This window comes from Diadema setosum, chromosome 6 (genome assembly GCF_964275005.1).
Source record: "Diadema setosum chromosome 6, eeDiaSeto1, whole genome shotgun sequence".
Taxonomy (NCBI): domain Eukaryota; kingdom Metazoa; phylum Echinodermata; class Echinoidea; order Diadematoida; family Diadematidae; genus Diadema; species Diadema setosum.
Genome location: NC_092690.1, coordinates 11,119,473 through 11,140,602, shown reverse-complemented (window position 1 = coordinate 11,140,602; position 21,130 = coordinate 11,119,473). Strand labels below are relative to the sequence as shown.

The 21,130-nt window shown below is 36.4% G+C and overlaps 1 long non-coding RNA gene across 1 annotated transcript; it reads left to right on the top strand.

Moving 5' to 3' along the window:
• Positions 1-872: 872 nt before the first annotated feature.
• LOC140229893 (uncharacterized) lies at positions 873-12,957 on the top strand. Its single transcript, XR_011901334.1, has 3 exons — positions 873-886; positions 12,055-12,142; positions 12,865-12,957. It is a non-coding gene; the product is annotated as an uncharacterized lncRNA (long non-coding RNA).
• The last annotated feature ends 8,173 nt before the right edge of the window (positions 12,958-21,130 follow it).

Here is a 21,130-nt window from a genome sequence, read left to right as displayed (position 1 = left end):
TTAGCACTTTTTTGGATATCTCAGCCATTTGAACACCAATTTTCATCAAATAAACGTTAAATCCTTAAAATTACATGCTCTTTCATATTTCATAAGAGGCTTTTCATTATCTCACTTAGGAATGTTCAAAACATGAATCCCCACCTCAACCAGTACTGTACAGTCCCTTTAAAGTGTAAGCCCCTGTGCCATTGATGAGATCTTTCTTTCTCTTATTAAAAATTACAATGAAATTGTCAGGCCATCTAAAATCCTGACACATCGAAGTACAGTTTGTATGAATGTGATTGCCTCTTTCACAAGTCATTAAAACTGTTGTGAGATCAGCGTGGGGAACCCCGGAATTTACAATCCTGTTGTGCAAACCTTGTGTATGGGTACAATTCCCTAATATTCCCCATACATGTAATACATCAAAGTATTCATTCTGTAAGAAACTGTCATGCACAAGAAAATGAAAACCCAACTTTATATATTAATGCAAGAAAATTTTGTGTTGTACACAGCCTGTTTCAGACATGTATAGTACAATGTATCATGTATCTGAGCAGTGAGTAGACACAGTACAGTTGTATTTCTTAACTCACAAACTGGTGGAAGTTGTAGTCCATTTTGCCATCAATTTTCTGTGGGAAGTCAGATATCGCGCAAGTGATCCGCGTCCATCGTATACTCGTATGCACTTTGGATCAGTGTTTTCCATCTCTCTGGTACTTGGGATGAGCCGTTTACAGTTGTAGCTCAGTTTGTTTTGCATTGACATTGACTGTTCATTCCAATTGACAGGAGTTTGTGACTGCGGAACTGACTGTGTATCCAGCTGTACTGCGGGTCAGTACTGGGACAGCAATGCCACAGCCTGCGTCGAATGCCCCCCTGGATACTAGTAAGTTTCTCAATAAATCTCCTCCTTGGCGTCATATCTTCCATCTTCATCCCACCGTATCACCTCCTCCTCCTCTTGCTCTACCTTCTCATCAAGAACTTTGTTTCTCCCTTCCACCTCCTCCTCTTCTTCCTACTCTTCCTCTGCCTCCTCTTCTTCCTTGCCTTCTTCCTCTTCCCCTCTCCTCTTCTTTGTCTGCCTCTTTCCTCCTACTCCTCTCTTCATCATCATCCTCCTCTCCCTCTTCCCCTTGTCCTCCCTCCCTCCCTCTCCTCTCTCTCTTTTCTCCTCCTCCTTCTCCTCTCTCTCTTTTCTCCTCCTCCTTCTCTTCCTCTTCATCCTCATCTTCCTCTCTCCTCTTTGCTGTTCCTTCCTTCTCTGTACTGTTCCTCTCCTCTTCATCCTCCTCCTCTTCTCCTGAGCTCCTCCTCCTCTCTTCTTTGTCTTCCTCTTCCTCTCTCCTCCTCCTTCTCCTCTCCCCCCTCCCCCTCTCTATTCTCTCTGCTCTCTCCTTTTCCCCCTCCTCCTCCTCTCCCCTTTTCCTCTTCTTCCTCCCCCTCTTATTCTCTCTCTCCTCTCTTCTTCCCCTCCTCTCTCTTCCCTTCCCCCTTCTCTCTCTTCCTGTTCTCCTTCCTCTTCCCCTCATCTTCCTCCCTCTTCTCTCTCTTCCATCTCTTCCTCCTCTCCTCCTCCTGTCTCATCCTCCTCCTCTTCTTCTTCTTTCCTTCATATATATTCCTCTTACTCTTCTTCTCTTTCCTTCATCTCATCCTCTTCTCTCCTCCTCCTCCTCCTCTTCTTACAGTCATGCTCTTCCCTCTTCCCTCTTTTTCTCTCCCCCTCATCCCTCCTTCTTTTCCTCTTCCTCTCTCCTCCTCCTCTTCTTCCTCCTCTTCTTCCTCTTCTCTTTTCTTCCTCCTCTTCCTCCTCCTCCCCATCTCCTTCTTCTCCTCCTTTAAAAATTCCTGACTGTTAAAAGTTTGATTGGAACAACTCCACAATAATTTTACAATTTGAATGTTACAAGAAATTGTAGTTTATTGATTTTATTTCCATTTTAAAAAGAAACTGAAATTTAGTATTTGATTTGTGTGCTGGTCAGTGGAAGATTTCTAAAACTTGTAAAGACATTGTCACTTATCTTGAAATTAGAATGATATGTAAATATGAGAATCAGAATCATCATTTTTATACATTGTATATGGTTTGTATGTATGAAGCGTAAAGTTTCCATACAAACACTCTCCTTTTAAGTTCAGTTTTAGAATTTAAACTTCTTTTATTCTGTTTGTTGGACTGAAGATACGATTTGTCCCCCCCCCCAAAAAAAAAAACTGTGCAATTTCAGACCATGGCTAAAATCATCTTTCATAATATGAGATGATAAAATCCAAGTGTTTATTTCATAATATGTAGAATTTACATTGTACATTCCTGAGCAAAAACTTACCAATTCCCAGATATTTGTGTGAAACATAATTTATATGACATACACTGTACCAAGACAATTACAGCTGGGCACTGCAAGTATGATTGTATCTTAAGTTTCCTGTGAAATGACTGAGAATACATACCATCATGCCTCAGTCCCATGTTGGTATAATTTGATTGTCATACATGGTACAAAAGGGGAAAATAAATATCCACTGTGCACAGTGTAGTCACATTATATATTGCAGTTTAGCTGTTACAAGAAGTGTACTGCAATGGTCAATAAAAATATGTTTTTAGTTGAATCAAAGGGAATAGAAAAGGGTAGTGAATCATGCATGAATGCAAGAATCAGAGTATCCTTTTCTTCTGGAATCAAAGTCCAGTTACTGTATGACCTCACTAAAACATTCCACTGTATATCAGTCAAGTGTCGTACGTGTGTGTAGAAATGAAGAACTTCTAAGCTCTTGTCTTTGTTTACTTAGAAGAGAAAAATACACCAATTCATTTGATAGAAGATAAAGATAGATTGTCGGTTAATGCTGAATGGCATTGATTACTGTGTCATCAGGTTTACCGTCAACTATTGAAATCATCAAAACCTTTTAACTATTCAATTGGGCCAGGATTTGCAATCCCGAGAGGGGAGACAATTTGAATCTAACTGTCTGTTTGTCCTGCTGTGTGTTTGCACAGTAGCCTTTCAACTGATGGAAATGCCTGTTATTTCCCCAGTATAGAACAAGGCACTTTAAGGCATCACAGACTAATTGTTGTTGAGAGTTTGTAGTTACTCAACCTTGCCGTGCGGAAAAACCTCGTGCGCACCGAGAGAGCTTTATACATATACGCCAAGTGGAGGTGCATGCAGTGTCATGGCGACTGGACGCTAAAGCGAAAACACGCCTCTTTGTCTGCTGTTTACTCAGGGTTCGCTTGCTTTCTTAACTATCCCAGTATAGACTATGCTTCAGTCCGTTTGTACATGGTCCAGGTTTTATTTAGCTTCCCCTTTTTAAGGCTACAATTGTAGGACTGGTGGCAGAGATCAAGAACCACTTGAAGGTTGTCTCTTTGCCTGTGTTTGTGTCTCTCTCTCTCTCTGTGGAATAATTCATTCACCTGCTAATTGTTATCAAGGAAATCATACAGTAATTTCTGTGAAAGCTAAAATGATCAAAGCAGATTGAATTGAAAATGGCATTAAACTTTTGATCTCAATACAAACTACATGGTCTGTGTTTACAATGTACCTCTGAAGATCTCGGCTGTTCACGCATCAGCAGAATGACAGATGAGCTTCTATTCCAATGATCAAAGAGGTTGAATACACTCTCCATAGATTTTGGACGGGGACAGAAGTTGTGTGTGTGTGTGTGTGTGTGTGTGTGTGTGTGTGTTTAATAGAAAAAAGTTTATTCATCTTTGTCTATTGTCTTCTTGACATGAGATTTTTTATACAATTTCTGTGTACATTTCATTGACAATGGACTGTGTTTCGTCGAGTGAAATTAAAATGGAATAGGGCAAGTCCAAGATAATGTCCCCTCAGATGCTCAAAATTCATCTTGATTTTATCAAAAAGTTCTTGATATCATGTTGTAGCCAAAGAGTTAAATCATATATTTCCAGCAAAGAAAATATTGAATTATGCAAATTTATGCAAGAAATATGGCCTTGATTTGCATAAATCAAAAACAAACCTTACGTATGGGACAAATTATAAATATTCATCTAAAATCAGTTGAATTTGTCCTTGACCTAGTTCCTTTATGGACATGACCCCTGTATGAGTTAGTATAATCTGCAATTGGTAAGACAAGGTCAGCACATTAATTATGCAAATTATGCACTTTCCCAGAACATAGTGTCCCATACGTAAGGATTTGAGTATGTTTTTTTAAGTTTTTTCTGAAGATTTGTAACATTGACCAATCATACTTTAGGAAGTTCTAATTTATTCATTTCAACTCCAGATTAGCAAAACTAAATGAGGAAATTTAATTAGTCCTTCATCTTATAACTAATTAAAGTCTGCTTACGTATGGGACAAATGCCTTACGTATGGGACATTACATGCAAAGTGAATGGGAAAACCGCCTTTTGACATGGATGCTATATGTCCTTACATTTGTTTGGTTAATGGTTATCTTTGCACCTACTCTGAAGGATATGTCTATATATCTGCCTCTCCTACTCAGTTGACCTCAGGGAGAGTGTAAGAACAGCATTATTGAGTCATTCTATGATTAAGAAAGGAAAATAAAGAATATTCATTTATACTTGTATTTTCTTATTTTCATTACAGGCTGTGCAGCTGGTCTTAAATTAACATTCCCCGTTAACATTTTGATATTGGACATTTTCTTAATTCAGTTATCATTTTCAACTTTACCTCTCTACAAAATGACTTTGTCCAAGAATGGGATTCTCTGAGTGTCATTTTAGGTGCAGTACACTGTTCAGCATGTACCACAGGTTGTACAGCCTCAAAAGCGAAATCAAAACAATTGTGCTTATGGCGCGCATCAATGACAACATTATAGGTCTTACTGAAAAGAAAAATCACTTAAGGTGTGAGCAGGTAACTTTGTCAGTACTAGAGTTGATAGCAAAGGAAAAACCTTATGAGAATACTTTTTATTTTGATATGATTGTTAATATTTCAACTGCTCACCCTCAGAATATGTCATGACTTATCAAGGTCATGAACATGATTTCTGAAAATCCTGTAAAATGAAGACTATAGTTTACATTTGCTATAAACCACAATATCAATACTGATTCTGTGGTTGGAGTGCTAAAAACACAAATTACACAAACAAATAGGGAATTCAATTTTCTTTTCTATTTTGTGTTTGAAGAGACAGATGTGCTCTGAGACACCTTCATCAACCCATACTTACTTTGTACCCCACATCTACACAATTATCAACATACATTGCAATCTGGTAGTGTATGATCAAATGAGGTTATTAGAATTTATTCAAAATTGTAATTTGCAGATCAGTGAGTTACTTAAGTGTTTCAAATCTAGATTTGAATGTGCAAATGATAATCTTTCCTGTATCACTACACAAGCATGTATGTATGCACAAAGTAACACAAATTTTGTCGTCTTTGGTTTCATAGACACGAAGCCAAGCAATTTGAAAAAAAAAACAAAAACAAAACAAACAGCATTGGTACATACATTCTTCTATCTCCTTAAAATCTAAAACTTTCATTAAAATTTGATTGATTTTGCAGTTCAGCTAAAATTCACATGGCAAAACATGATGATTACAGAGCAAAATGAAGTACTCTTGTTGTTGTTGTGTTTTGTGCTGCATTTCAAACAATTATAAAGCTTTATAAAAACTTAGACAACTTGCAAGGTAAGCCTAGAGCTACTGAAAGTACCCACTTCAAACTGTATTTGCAAATTACATTGTACATGACATTTGATTCTAAAGTTGAAATTATCAAGACTACAAATTAGTTATTGTACATGTACATGTATGCTATATCAAGGTCACAAGCTAGAATTCGCTTATTTTTTTTTCATTTGATGAAAAAATATTGACTAGAGTAATTACAAATGGGCTAGAAATAGAGTGTCAGTATACTGTATCTGTATGTGTAGACATCATGAGGACAGTGTTGATGCATGAGGGAATCCAAACTAAGACATTTAATTATAAATTGGTAATTACTTTTATTTGTTTTATTTTAGCTTTTGCTAGGTACCTGAACCGGGAAAGTACCCACCTAGAAGTCTATTTCATTTGTTACATGTTGTAGCATGATTTGTGGAACTGAATATGACACTATGGGGAAATTTAAAGTCAATCCCATGAATGCATTTGTGCACTAAAGACAAATGTCCCATACGTAAGTTGAGCCATGTCCCATACGTAAGGTGTACTTTCGTTGATTAAACCAACTTCATGAAAATATGCTTTATTCTTTTGCAGTGAAACTTTGCTGAAAGATACTTCAGTATTGTACCTTTCTTCACTTCCAAACAGAACTTGATCAGTAAGGTACTTTCAGAGAATTTTCAGTTCAAACTTTATTTTGAAAAATCCAGTTTTTCTCTGGTCCCATACGTAAGTTGGCATATTTTTCTTAATAAAACCATCAACCCAAGGTCAAATGACATCAAACTTAAACACAATATTCTTCTCAGGGATACCAGTCCTCCTGATGATAAACAATAAAATCCAAGTGCTCCTTCATTACTTTTCAGAGGTTTGAAATCTCTGAATGTCCCATACGTAAGGTGCGCGATATCTTGGACTTGCCCAATAAAAAATACACTGGAAAAAATTTTAATTAAGCAGCATATCATTTGGGATGGCACAACATACTGTATATAATGATCATTTTTTTTTTTCAACTGTTCAACTGTAGCCTACACTTGTACACACAAAGTTACGGTGGGATTTAAACAAAATATCTGAAATTTTCTAGAGGTTTATTCTAAACAGCATTCATACAGATTGTCAATCCTCCACAGGTTATGTACAGCTGTATCAATGATTAGAAACTAGAACTGTTGGGGCATACGGTCATCTACATATATGTAATTGAAGCGTACATCTAGAGTATGCAGTGAAAATTTAGATGGGATTCATTTTCATACATACTGTTACGACCAAAATCACTCTGAGAATGATCGCACAAAAGAAACAATCAACTAATGTTCAGGCGGTTTATTAACAGTGATATTGTGGGTACAGACTCGTAATCGGATCTCACATCAGTACAATAATAATCAATAGAAACAATTATAAATCGGTAGTGGCATCACTTACACGTAGTACTGCCAAATTTGAAAGCAAGTAATCCTTTGACAGTGTCCAGATACGATGTTCGATGCACAGATGAATGATCCACGATGCACCGATGAATGATACCTCAGACGTAAAAAGGCGCAGGTTGTGATAATCCTCGGTATTAATCCGGGGTAAAAATCCACGATAGATGTCCACAGCAAAACGTGTAGAATCCAAATGTTATGACGACCACGTCCAGTTGATGCGTTGAATAATGATTCACTTTATAATGTCCAGCAAGGAATCCAGCCCGTCACAGCTTTGCCGTAATAATGTCCGTTGACACTAAAATATGGAGTCTATCTCCAACGTAGGCAAATTAATTCTCTGCAGGCAAAATGTCTCCCAGGCCTTATCTCCACAAACACAGTTTGTATAGCAGGTCAGCAGGTAACACAGGACTGACTATAACAAGTCGCTTCAGAGCCAGAAGTGACGTAACTCTCAGAGCAGAGGTGTTGGGTACTCTCCCTACCTCAGAATTTCTCCGGCTTCATTCACCCCTTTCTAGTACATTCTGTAATTTTCTCCAACCTGGGGCTACATACCTGAACATACCAGCAAGTCCAAATTCCAGGAATCCTGGATGACTCACTGCCTAATATGTGCATAACATCATTGCCAAAATTAACTACCAATCACATTGGGCTACAAGGGCAGTGCCTCACTCAGCCAGCACTTCCTAGAATTTTCTGGAATGGGTTAAATCATTCTAGATTGAGTGAGCTATAATGTATTTCCTGTCACATGCATACATGTACTGTAGCTACATTGTATACCATGTAGAAAATTCTCCACTGATCTGGTCAGCCTGTATGTACTATATCTATATCATATGGAATGTTCTCCATTAATCTGGTCACCCTGTGTACATACACATTAAACAACCATGCATACAGCCTTGATACATGTACATAACTACTTGTGTGTACATTTGTGACAATACAATTGTACTGTACAGACTGTATGTGCATTTTCAAACATTCTTTCATCAGTTCAGTTGGAAGGCAACTACAATCAGTGTACTGTACATTGCATAGTTCCTCTAAATACTTTTTATGAAAGGTTTTATGAAAGGTTAATTTCAATTTGTTGTTTTTACATCATCCACCTGTTACTAGTAATTGATTCTGCATTCATTAGCATCAAGAGTATGTTTATAGGCTATATAAAGCATTCAAAATCAAGAAGAAAAAAAGTAAGACATGGATGAAAATAAAACAAGGAGCAAAACCATCCATAAAAGATTAAAACAATTTAGTAATCTGAAAGTTTTGAGGAAAAAGCAAATTCTCATCGACAGTTTTTGCTGACATCAATAGTGAAGCCCAAAAAAGAAAAAAAAAAGAAAAAAAAAGAAGGACAGAAAGAACATTTCATGCATTTAAGGAGACCAAGCATTTTCCCATGCGGCCACCAAACTCTGGAATAACATTAGAACTCAGGAAATCCCAAACTGAAGCATCATTAAATTGAGATGAAATGTATTGATCTATTCATTTAACTGTTCATTTATTGTTTGATCTTTATCAGGAGCTCTTGCAGTGCTACACAAGAATACAGTGTGTACATACATGTACAGTATAAATACACTTAATGGTCTGCACAGAGCTCTGTAAATTTATAACTACAGTAATATGGCTACATCACGTTTGTAATAAGGTGGTAACATGTAATTGTACTTGATATAGATTAAATGTATTTAATACCAAATGACATTTAATCTCTGTATAGACTTGCTAGTACATGTTGGCTTTTGTAACGTGCATGCAATGCATGTCTTGACACTAGTAGGATTAACGAGGGGAATTGCCCAAAGTCTAAGATTGTTTCCCGGATACGATGTATTATCAAAGGTTGCACGTTTTGCGAAGTGCCATTGTTTTCCATAGCAACGAGTAAACAATCAATAATGCATGTACCACAGATGCTGAAATAGCAAGGTGCCAAGCTCTGTATTAAGGCAGTAAAATAGAAGCTAGTGACAGGTGTGGGAATATAGATGTGAGCATAATATTATCCCTCTAGGCAGAGAGAGGGAGAGTGAGAGAGAGAAAGCAAAACCTGACTGTACAAATGCATTAATTGTACAGTAAATCCAGAGTAGTGTGAAGTTTAAAAATGCCCTACATGACAGTGTGTTCAAGACATTTTGCCTTTCTGCCATGATGGATAAAGATATGTTCAAGATTGCATACTAACAGTCTACTGAGTCGTTCCACTAAGCATTGTTTCAAACAAATGTGACATTTTTATAAGGTTTCTATGGAGATTAAAGATGCATGTTTCTGTGATATTAATGTGACTAGTAAAAGACATGGCGAGGGAACATGCAAGTTATCCTGAGTCAAGGGGAAGCTGCATTCCAATGTCCTTTGTTAAACATTTCAGTACTTTAGCAATGATTGACAGATGAGGTCATCTCAAGAATATTGGTTTGGAAGGATTTTTTTTTTTTTGTGGGCGTTCCCAAGTAATCTTAAGAAAAATAGAAGAAAAAAATCGTTAAAAATATATGGAATGTTTCTAGATATTCGTTTCACCGCAAAAGTGATATTACGGGTATCATAAATCAACACAAAGCAACACGCATTTGGATTTCAGGGCCCCTTTAAAGGACATTCATGTTGTCACATACGTATTTTGTACATGTATGTACTGTAGTATGAATAATATACTGATCATCATTATCATCATCATCATCACCATTACCATCAACAGAGCCTTTTAGAAATGTTAAGATCTTCAAAGATGATGATAATGTTGTTCAGCTGGAAGTTGCAACATCATTGTCTTAAATTTACCATGAGGATTGTAATCAATGCTTTCTGAACATTCGGAGAAAATTCATGGTATAATTCATGTATACTACGTACCTACAATGTACAGCCTGCTTTAAAAAGAAATTTAAAATGGTTCTTTTTTCTTTAAAAACTCAAAAAGTATTGTTCAATAATTATGTAAAATTCTGCAAATGGTTGAGCTAGTATCTCATGGCGACTTTCACCCGAGATGTCCTACTGAACTGATATTTGGTTGAAATACATTGTACATGTATGTTGTACTAGTAAGAGCAAGTCAGCCAAGAGGGCTCCGTAATGTATCAAACCCTTGAAGTAAATTGTGTTACATGTAGCTTGCAGTACTTCTAGCAATTTATCATTGATCTGAAACGAACAACAAATCTTGTTTTGACTACACCTGTGTACACATTGTAAGTGATATGCCTCAAAAGTGTATTTATAAATCACTTCTAGTAAAAATCAATAATTCCAGATCTCTATCTGTACACTGTGCGCCATAGAGGAGACGTGATATTGATTTTCTGAAGCCATTGTAAAACTTTTCTGGGCCTTGTGTTATCAAAGGCTTGCTGAATACAAATACTCTAGACCGCCATAAAAATGCATTTGCAGTACTTACTTTAAAAGTTTTGAATTGGAAATCATTTATTCATTTTTTTTTCAAAGATTGTATTCCAATTCAATTTCTTTTCTTTTTTTCCCCCTTTGAGTGCAGGATAGAAAAAAAAATCAATATTTCCTTGGCTCCTTGATATTTATTGTCAAGGTTTATGATGACATTGTGAGCGCTTGACTTTTATGTGTAAACCTCGGTGCTACATAGTTTAAGATACACAGGTCAATTCTATTCTAATCAAATTTTATTCCAACAACTACAGTGTAGATATTGAATCAAAACTGTGTTAGTGGACTTTCAGTACTTTAGTGCTTGTTTTAATAGTGTAGTTGATAAAATTGTTTTTATGGCATGATCGCTAATTGCTTTTTGTAGCATTCAGTGCTTAATCAAGACTTGTGATTAGGTTTGCATACCATGTATTTTGTCATAATTTAAGAAAAAAAGTAGACAAAGGAAAAAGACTTTTACCCCTATGGCATTTACACTTGTACTGTATGTTGTAAATGGCAGGGCGTACACAAAACAGATATTATGAAATCAAGAAGTGACTACTGTATACATTCAGTGATGTCTACAAATATATTTCTGCTTGTTCTGAATGTTAGCAGATTCTTACTTACGCATACAGTGGACTCCCGTTATAAAGAAGTCCTCGAGACTGGCAGATTTCTTTCGTTAAATGTCGTTCTAACCAAACAAATAAACCAGGGCTGCACACTAACTCATTTTTTTTTTTTTTACTGGTCTGACCTGTCTTTCGAACCAGTAGGTACCCAGTTTTTCCATTTGTTACTGGTCCAATCTTGAAAAAGTTACTGGTCTGACAGTGATTTTTACGTCAGGGACCCTCGGACCAGTGCCAGTGTGCAGCGTTGAATAAACAATAAGAAAACATGTGTAGAGCCGATAATTTTGTGAGCTGGATTTTTATTTCTAAACGGCATTTCGTTATAACCATGTTCGTTATAACAGGAGTGCACTGTAGTGTTTACTGTTTGCAGCCATGTGGCATCAATGTGCGTGTAAAAGATGTCATTTCAGTGTGTGACGATGTTACTCTGTCAAGGTACAATTTATACAGTGTACATTTTGTGCATTGTTATGACATGTTCAGATGGACATAGCGTATCATGGGGTAAGATTAGGATCATGATATTAAAGCATCATGCTATACTTATTGTGCAATGTTTGATGCCACACTGTAGAATCGCTCCAAATATTTCCAGCACACTAGAAATTATGGGCAGTATACATGTAGTAGCACTGTCCTACTATGGATCCCACTATTAAAAACAGTAGAAAAAATGTTTAGATGGGCAGTATGTACATGTAGCACTGTCCTGTATGGATCTCAGAAGTTAAAAGAAAAAAAAAATCAATGTTTAAATGGGCAGTACAGTATGTAGCACTGTCCTGTATGATATGTACAACTGTACATTGTACAAGCAGAAAAATGTTAATTTGCTATTGATTTTCTGTTTTCTCTTTCAGTTGTGCAGGTGGGAATGCTGCCAGAGTGCCGTGCACTGCAGGGACCTACAACAGCCTCTCAAGTCAGGATGAAGAGGCGGACTGCTTGGTGAGACTTAATCCTTGCCTCATTGACCAATCACATTCTTACTCCTCCTGCCAGTCATAATTATGAATATTCATGAATGTCATGCATCGTGAATATTCATCGAGGATATTGAATTCAATGTCAAAAATTAGGGAAGTCACACACACACAAAATTCATCTAGGTTTGTCAATATACACTATGTACTACAAGTGAAAGCCATTCTTGCCAGGAATCTGCAGTAAAATCAATAAGGGAAGAAACGTGTATAGATCTCATACTATATATTTTAGTCTCCATTTATTGATTACAAAGTACAGTTGGTATATACACTGCACCATGACAGCTCAACATGTATTGTTCAAACAGGATATCACATTCTCGCTTTTATGCATTTAACAGCCTAAAATCTGTCCTGACACACACTACAAGTGTACATCGTATCTGTAAATCTTGTTGTTATTTGATTAGATGGAAATTATTCAATACTATTTCATTCTGGACTTCTCACAAAGGATGTACCTTAATTTTATGAGAGCAGTAAGCTACTCTGTTTATTATGATGTAGATGAAAACTGCAATTTGAAGTGAATTTCTGTTAAGGTTTTGAATGAAACAATGCAGTGCCATTTTTCTTTTGATATGGTATCAAAGTTTGCAGTGTATGAGCTTTCTTTGAGAGAAATGGATTCAGTTGCATGGATGTAAATGTTAAAGATGAGAGAGGCTTAATTCTTGATTTCAGGACTGTGCTGCGGGTACCTACAGCCGTGATGCTGCCGAATTCTGCGAGTGGTGTCCAGCCGGTTTTGCCTGTCCATCCGATGGTCTCTCGGAGCCCATAGAGTGCGGTCAAGGTGAGGACAAATGTCAAGAATTTTCAGAAAATGGAATTGTGAGGAAAGTTTTAAATATCATTGATGATTACACCAGAAATGTGGCATGTTTTCTTTTTTTTGTATCCATTTTATTTAAAAGAACAGAAAAAACAATAAAACAAAACAAAGCAAAACAAATCAACAGTGAAAACAAACAACATGAATGTTAAAATTCTTATACTACTTGTTAATGCAAAACTTAAAAAAAAAAGTAATCAAATCCATAAAAGAAAGGGGAAAAAAAATCTATGCAGCCCAGTTATGAATTTTTTTTGGATGCTGGACTTAGCCTTAACCTTGTTCATTATTGTGTGTGTGTTTTTTTAACATTGTTTGTTCACACTTTGATGTTTTGAAATAGGTGAGTGTTATTTTTTTTTTTCATTTTATGTCTGCATGTCAATTGCATAAAGAATGGACATTATCAATGAAGTGTGCAAAGGATGGATATGTAACATAATGTACCATGAATGGTTTTCACCTTTCCACAGGCCAGTACTCTTACAATGGTAGTGACACCTGTAACCTGTGCCCCATCGGTCACAAGTGTCCCTCCCCGTACCAGGACCCTGTGCTGTGCGAGGAGGGCTACTACTCCAACGGCGAGGGCCAGATCGATTGCCAGGAGTGCCCTGCGGGGTACGCCTGCCCGGACCGGAACAGCACCCAGGAGTGCGGGGCGGGCTACATCAGCCGCCTGGGGGATGGCTCGTGTTCCTCCTGTAGCCAGGGATACTACAGGTGAGAACCGCTGTTCATTTTTAAGCATCATTCATACAGGAATACATCTTCATTGTTTATTCATTTTTTCCTCTTTGGAATGAAGGCACAGAATTGGTAATGAAATGATGACAATAACATTGGTGATTGTAATTGTCACGATTATTGTTAATGAAATTAATGATTTCTTAACTATGTGTATTATGCATAATTCTTTGTTATCTGCATCATTGCTTAATATGTTCTTATTGATATGAATATTATTATCATTATTATTATTATCATCATTATTATTATCATTATTATTATTATTATTATTATTATTATTATTATTATTATTATTATTATTATTACATAATCATCATCAGCATTATTATTATTGTTATTATTATCATCATTATTATTTGCATTACTTGTTACTTTTAGTATCATTATAATCATCACAGTTGTCATCTTAGATTATTGGACAGTTATTAGTTGGTTGAAGAGTGTTTCAAGTCTGACAAAGTATAAATGCCTCGTAAGATAAGATGGGATTGTGACCTTGGGCAGTGGTCTTCCAAACAGCAGTCTTGATAGAAATGTGAGGTGGTTTTTTTTTTGTTGTTGTTGTGCTGAGCGCATCAAAAAAATATAAGCAGGTTCTTGAATTTGCACTGCGGAATTGTCAACCCATTCAAAATGTGGGGATAAAATTGAGAAGATATCTTTTCGAGTTTATTGAATTTATGCTAGCCAAAACAAGCACGAAATATGTGAAAATTAATGTACCGCAAAAAATTCAGTGCTTACAGTACTGACTTCTTTCTGGCTGACTGAAGATACATGTAATATTCATCTGGTATGACTTTTGTATCTAGATATCATCAGAAGTATAGCCCGACAAGTATTTGTTTAAGAAATCTTGAATACATACTCATATGTATAAGATAATGCCATGCATCTTCGTGAGTGTATGTAACACTCGACTGATAATGCTAGAAAAACTCCTGTGTTTGTATATTGGACTGTATTGGGAAGCCTACATGTAGGTATGCGAGAAAGGAGGTACCCCATCAATTGCTGTGATCCTCATCGAACTAACGCTAATAAAAATTGTCAACCATTGTTATTCACTATCAACTTTTGTCCCAATGAGAACAAATTAGCTGTGTGCATGCAGGCGTATACAGTGTACCTATCACCGTTCCTCATCATTGTTATTATCCACCAACCCATGCGATTGGATTCGGAATAAAGGAAGTGAAATTCACATTTTGCCTCCCTTCCACATGAGCTTTGTGTTCCCATGGCTACCATTGTGTGAATGTAGTTGGTCGACCTTCTGTCAAATTGCTAATGGTCGGTTGGAAGTTGTTGTTGTTGTTGTTGTTTTTTGTTTTTTTTTTTTTTTAGCATTTGATCGAAACCTCAAATAGGTATGATCAGAAGATATTGTGGAAAGGGAACTACATGTAGAGTTGTATATCCGTAGTCTTTTGTGTTTGGAGGTAAGTCTTTAAAAAAAAACAACTCATATTACCCATCAATAACAAAGACGTTTTCATCTGCAATGTCATCAAACAAGGTTGGGGTAATCCAAAGTATTAACCTGCAACAGTATTCAATGTTTTCAGTTTCTTATTAAAACCAGTAATTTGTTGCTAATATTGAAAAAAAAAAAAAAGGTCAAAGCAGAACATTGTCTTGGTTACACAGATTCACTAGGTTTTCTGATAACGGACTGCAATCTCCTTGTACATCTACAACAAAAACAACAGCCAATTTTGCCTCTTAAAAATGTTGATTCTTTTGCAATATTCTTGACATACAGTATCCTTCCCCATACCCTTTTGAAACTGATTTCTTTGAATTCAATGCATACATAATGGAGAGGGGATGGATTAAATTCACAGTTTTATGATGGATGTACAATATTTGCACTACCAATTGCGGGGAGTTTTCTTGATACTAATATTACTAAGAACATTTTTTCCTGTCTGTACTTGATTCATTTTGTGTTGTCACACTTTTTATTTGACTATGTCCCCATGCTACTGTACATGCAGTCCAGACATTGGTAAATATTTGGTCTAAATCACTGACAATACTGGTACAGTGTTTGCAGATACAACACTTTTCCCTTCATATTGGCATATTCCATTATTTGAGAAAAGAATTGATCAAGCCCCTGAATATTGCATTTTTTTTTTTTTTTTTTTTTTGTGGCTGTGCGAAAGCTGAGCAAGCTCACCTCATCAATAGACAATGCAATTAATTTACAGTGACGAATAGCTGTCTCCCAGCCTTAGAGTATTGGATGTGTCCTAGTCTGATTCACCAGACAGCAACTTCAGTTATTGATGTAAGAGATTATGGAAGTTGTCATGGTAATGATAATTAATAAAATTGAGCATTTAAAAAGGCTCATGAATTATGTGCCTATATGTTTGTATCCATTTTCCATACTGATATGAATTCAGGTTATGAAGCATACATTTCTTGTATTCAAACAATTCAGTCTCTAAATGGTTTTTAACAGAGTATGGCTCAGAGACTAGCATTATAGATACAGTATTTGATGAGTTTATTGCCACTCATTGCTGCAGGATTAGTCTGTTTTGGCAGACTCTTATCATTGTCAATGTATATGTGTACAATGTATATTTGATGATTACATGTATGTAGTGTGGACAAGCTCATGTGATTAGATGCAATTTAGCAAATTGAGTGCAATGATATAACTGTGCTTAGACTGTCACAACATTTATCAAATGTAGGATATAAAATGCTGTGTGCATTAAATATTAAATGAACTAAACTCAACTCAGAAGTGACTGGAAGGCTGCTTTTGGTATAAGGATCTTTGATAGAAAAAAAAAAAAAAAAAAAAAAAAAAGCAGAAGACTTTCTACCAGTTAGTAAGGACCAGTTTTGAATGCAAAGTGCCTGAAGAAACTTTTATACAAAATAAATATGTGAAAAGCTATGGCATTTTACTAAAGCTTTGATCTCAAAATACTCCAAAAGAACTCGTTATCCTGGCAAATCACATCAGCCAGCCAGACAAGTTTCATGGTAGCCCCTTCCGATATATTGCTAGCAATTCCAAATGGTAGAAGATGAATTTTGAACCCTTTTGAGAAAATGTCTTACCGTAAAGCAGTTTTGTAGGAAATGATTAACTGTTGATTTGTGGAAAAAGAAAAATTAGTGAAATGTATTTACAGCAATTAAAATACATCTGTACTGCAGCAGTTTTATGCAGACAGTACATATTCCATTTGATGATAGAAAGTAAAAATATTTTCATGTGGTTATAGAACCAAAGTAGCCTGTTTAGTGCTGGTGCTGCTGTAGAGGACCAGCGGGCTCTGCTACATTATTACCCTCTTATTGCCAGGTGTATACACCTTGATGAAGAGGAACACTGTTGTATGATTGTATGCCATCTTTTCCCGGGGATGAGTGTTGAGGGCATGGAGGTCACTTTAAATAATGAAAGATGGCCTTTTTTTTTTTTTTTTTTTTTTTTAGTGATTTTATTAGTGCCATTGTTCAGCAATTCACAGTGACTATGATTTTCTAAACAATCGCATATGAATATATTTTCTTCATAATTTTTTTTTTTTTGTGTGTGTGAGTGTGTGTTCAAATTATATCCTTGCTGGCTAAAAATCCTATTTTATCAAATTGAATTCTCTTTTGGGTGGACTGTTGTTTAGTCTATTGAACATTGTACAGTTCGATCCGGAAATCTCTATTTTCTGGACACGTTCACGCAGTGAAGGACTTTTTTTTTTCATCCAAAAATTGAGAAAAAACAGTGACTTTCATGGATCTATTTCACTAATTTCATAAGATGTGCATGATAGGTTTCTCAATATCTAATGAGGTAAAACGTGTATGATTTTCACATAAAGATATATATACTTTATTTTTGTGAAGAAGGGACTACAATTTTGGGCAGGTTAGCATAGATTACACCACTGTTGCGGAGTATGCTATCTGCCTAGCTGCCAGTGCACTGGGACGGCAGCTTGTACGGCAGCTATACTATATACATTAACATTGTGTCTCCCATATCCGGCCAATTCGCTTATCCGGATGAGCGCCAGTCCCGACATGGCCGGATAATCGAGGTCGAACTGTATCAGATTCAGTGGAGAATACTGGTCATGGGGATATGGGATTGTTGTGTGATATGGACAGTTTTATGTGAAATGATTTCTCTTCAGAGGATGATTAATATATGAGACCTACATGTATTTTGCATTTTAGGTGTTTGCAATGACTGGAAGTTATTACAATCATGGTTACCATGTAGTAATTGCTTCAATACTCACAAATGAGTAGTTGGTCCTTGGCTGCTGTTTATTAAGTAAATGTAATCATTGCGACTTCCATGAATTTCCAATGATTGGCCCCGGCCTGTAAGTTGAAGTTTGATGGAAAAATCAGCCAGTTTTGCTTCAATACATTGTATGCCATGAGTTCACAGCAAATGATAATCTTTGAAAACCATTAAAAATATGAAAATGTGATTTTTAAAGTTTCGGGGACTTTTTGATGTTGTTTTTTGTCTGTTCAAGTCATGGTTAGCCAGTGAATATTTATTTACGTACAATGCAATTTATGACAACTACATTGTAGTATGGTAATGGAGTGAAATGAGCTTAGAGTTCATGCAACAATATGCCCAACCTCCCATCTTGCATAGCTATTTGTGAATGAAAAAATCAAAATATAATTTAGTTACTTCTTATTTATGTTTAATGTAGTTGATTTATATGTTCTTCTTTCAAGTCTCTTAACTAAAGCCATGTACATTTTAGTAGGGCGCAACTTTTCCCAGCCCATTCATCAAATGGTTTGATTTGATAAGTTTCTTGTGATGCAAGCGAACACGGTGCTTCATTATTTTCAGTAGCCTAGGCAGCACTCCATTGTGTGGGAATGTGTGCACTGATCAACAGTTTAATGGTAGTTATAGAGAGACCACACTGGGCTATTGTGTGGTCAGACCGCTGGTGCGTAATCGCAAATTCCCAATTGAAGTCGAGGGCAGTCGAGCATTGTACAACTGAAGCCACCAGAGAGAGAGAGAGAGGGAGAAAGGGTGTTTATGAACATGCGTTTTGCAACCTAGATGCGCAATAGAAGATCATTTACATCATGCAAATACTGTTATCACATGGATTGAGTTTTCTCACAGAGTTTCTCTGTACTTTTATAATACCTTACCTGTAATGTTTATGATCTGCACAAATTTTCATGCAATCTACATGAAGTATAATTGTCTGAAAACTGATCATTTGATTATTTCTCCCATCATTTTCCTTGTATACATTTGAAAAATCGCAGGAAGCAAAAGAGTTGAAACCTTGATAATTGAGGGAATAATGTTGATACACCTGATAGTATGATCAAGTCCATTTTTTTTTTGTTGTTTTGCTAGCAGCATTCACAATTGTTGTAGTTAGTATGTATATGTACTCATATGTCACTTTATTTTAATGTCCCTTAAATAATTTTTGTGTCTGCAGTTTATGACACTATGAAACAGCATAGTTTTTTCTCTAGGTGTAAAGAAATGTTGGCTGTTGTATGTAAATGTATGATACCCAGTTACCTAAGTACGGGTACTGGTAGTACATGTACAATGTACGTGTATGTAACCAGTGGGTGCCTTCAGTGGACCTTTCCAGTATTAGATGGTTTTTCTGCACACTGTCAGGCTTTAAAATGAATCATGGTGTGCAGTTTGAAGGCTTATATGGTTACGTACAATACTGTAAATGATCGAGAAAGAGATTAAACTGAAGTTTATGGTGACATTGTATCACATACAATGTATGTACATGTATAGGTACTACGGTGTACATGTATGTAGTTCTTGCAGGGACCATGTTAAACACAAATACCTGTTTAAAAAAAAAAAAAAAAAAAACTACAACGACATTCAGATTAGCAAAGTTCTGTAAAGTGGCACATGGTTATATTCCCTACGGGTATGGGAGTTTCTGCCTTTTGGTAGGGTTAACAAAAACTTGTGTTGAATACTCACTGTAAAATAATTCATCTATTCCAAAAATTTGTTGGCTAGCTGTAAAACAAAGACATGGCATAAACATATGTCACATTTGATTTTCATGTTATGATATTGCTCATGCTACTAACTTTCAGGCAGTTATACATTGATTTGCCTGACTTTCCTGGTCAATATAATAACTGGAACAAGTGCTTTGGTAACAGTATGGTCATTATCTTCTGAAGTACAAGGAATTTTAAAAGTGACTTGAATTTATTGGAATGATAGTTTGAATTCACAATGTATGAAATGTATTTACGTAGTCGTCCTTTTGTGCTGCCGCAACTTTTTTGTTGTTGTTGACTGATAAAAGTATGTAAGCTTCGAAATGTATGATATTGTAATCTAGAGACATTTTTACAATGAAGTCTTGTGCAAGTAAATTAGTAGTTCATTAAGAAAAATGTATTCTACAGGTTTGCAAAATATGTGAAACCTAACAACAAAGTCATTACGGTAGTTGTTGAGGCTTGTGTTTTATGTGCAGATATAATGTGCATAATTTTGTGTCTTTATTTGTGGATTTATTCATTTATTCATTTATTTTTTTATTTATTTATTTATATATTATTTTTTTTTTTTTGCAGTGGTGCTGCTGCTTCAGCCTGTATCCCCTGTCCAGAGGGTCACTCCTGCACTGACCCCTCCCAGTCACCTGTTGCCTGCTCCAAGGGGTACATCGCCCCCCTTGGTTCGGACAACTGCACCCGTTGCAGCTACAACGAGATCACCAACAGTGCCCAGACGGACTGTGTCCCCTGCCCGGCGGGCAAGGCGTGCACAGACCCCACCCAAGACCCCACGGACTGTGTCAGTGGGGAGTATGCCCTCCTAGGGGGCGGGGTGTGTCTGAGCTGCCCCGCTGGTAGTAGGTGCCCTACCACCAGTACCATTGAGGACTGCCCCCCAGGTATTACCCCTACATGTACTTTTTTTTTTTTGTTGCTAGCACTCTTAGATGTAAACTCATTTGCAGAGAATGGAAATTTCTTTTCTCCAGGTGTAATACAGTGTACATAGGACCTAATGTATGTTCCATGAATAACATGAAGATGATTTCATATGTACCTGTATTTTGTCAGGAGACTTTAGTTTGGCAGTAGTTCAATTGAATGGACTTAATAATTGGTGACCCTGGGCCACTAAAAATTGATGTCCGGCTACTAAATTAGAAAAAAAAAAATTTTTTTTTGGTGGCTGATGGAGCAATTAAGATTTAGGATGGATTGTTACATTTGCAATTATTTCAGGCCACTACATTATATCTTCTGGTCCACCAAAATGTCACATTCAAAAATTTTAGTGGCCCTAACTCGCCACAAAAAAGAAGAAAAAAGAAGATG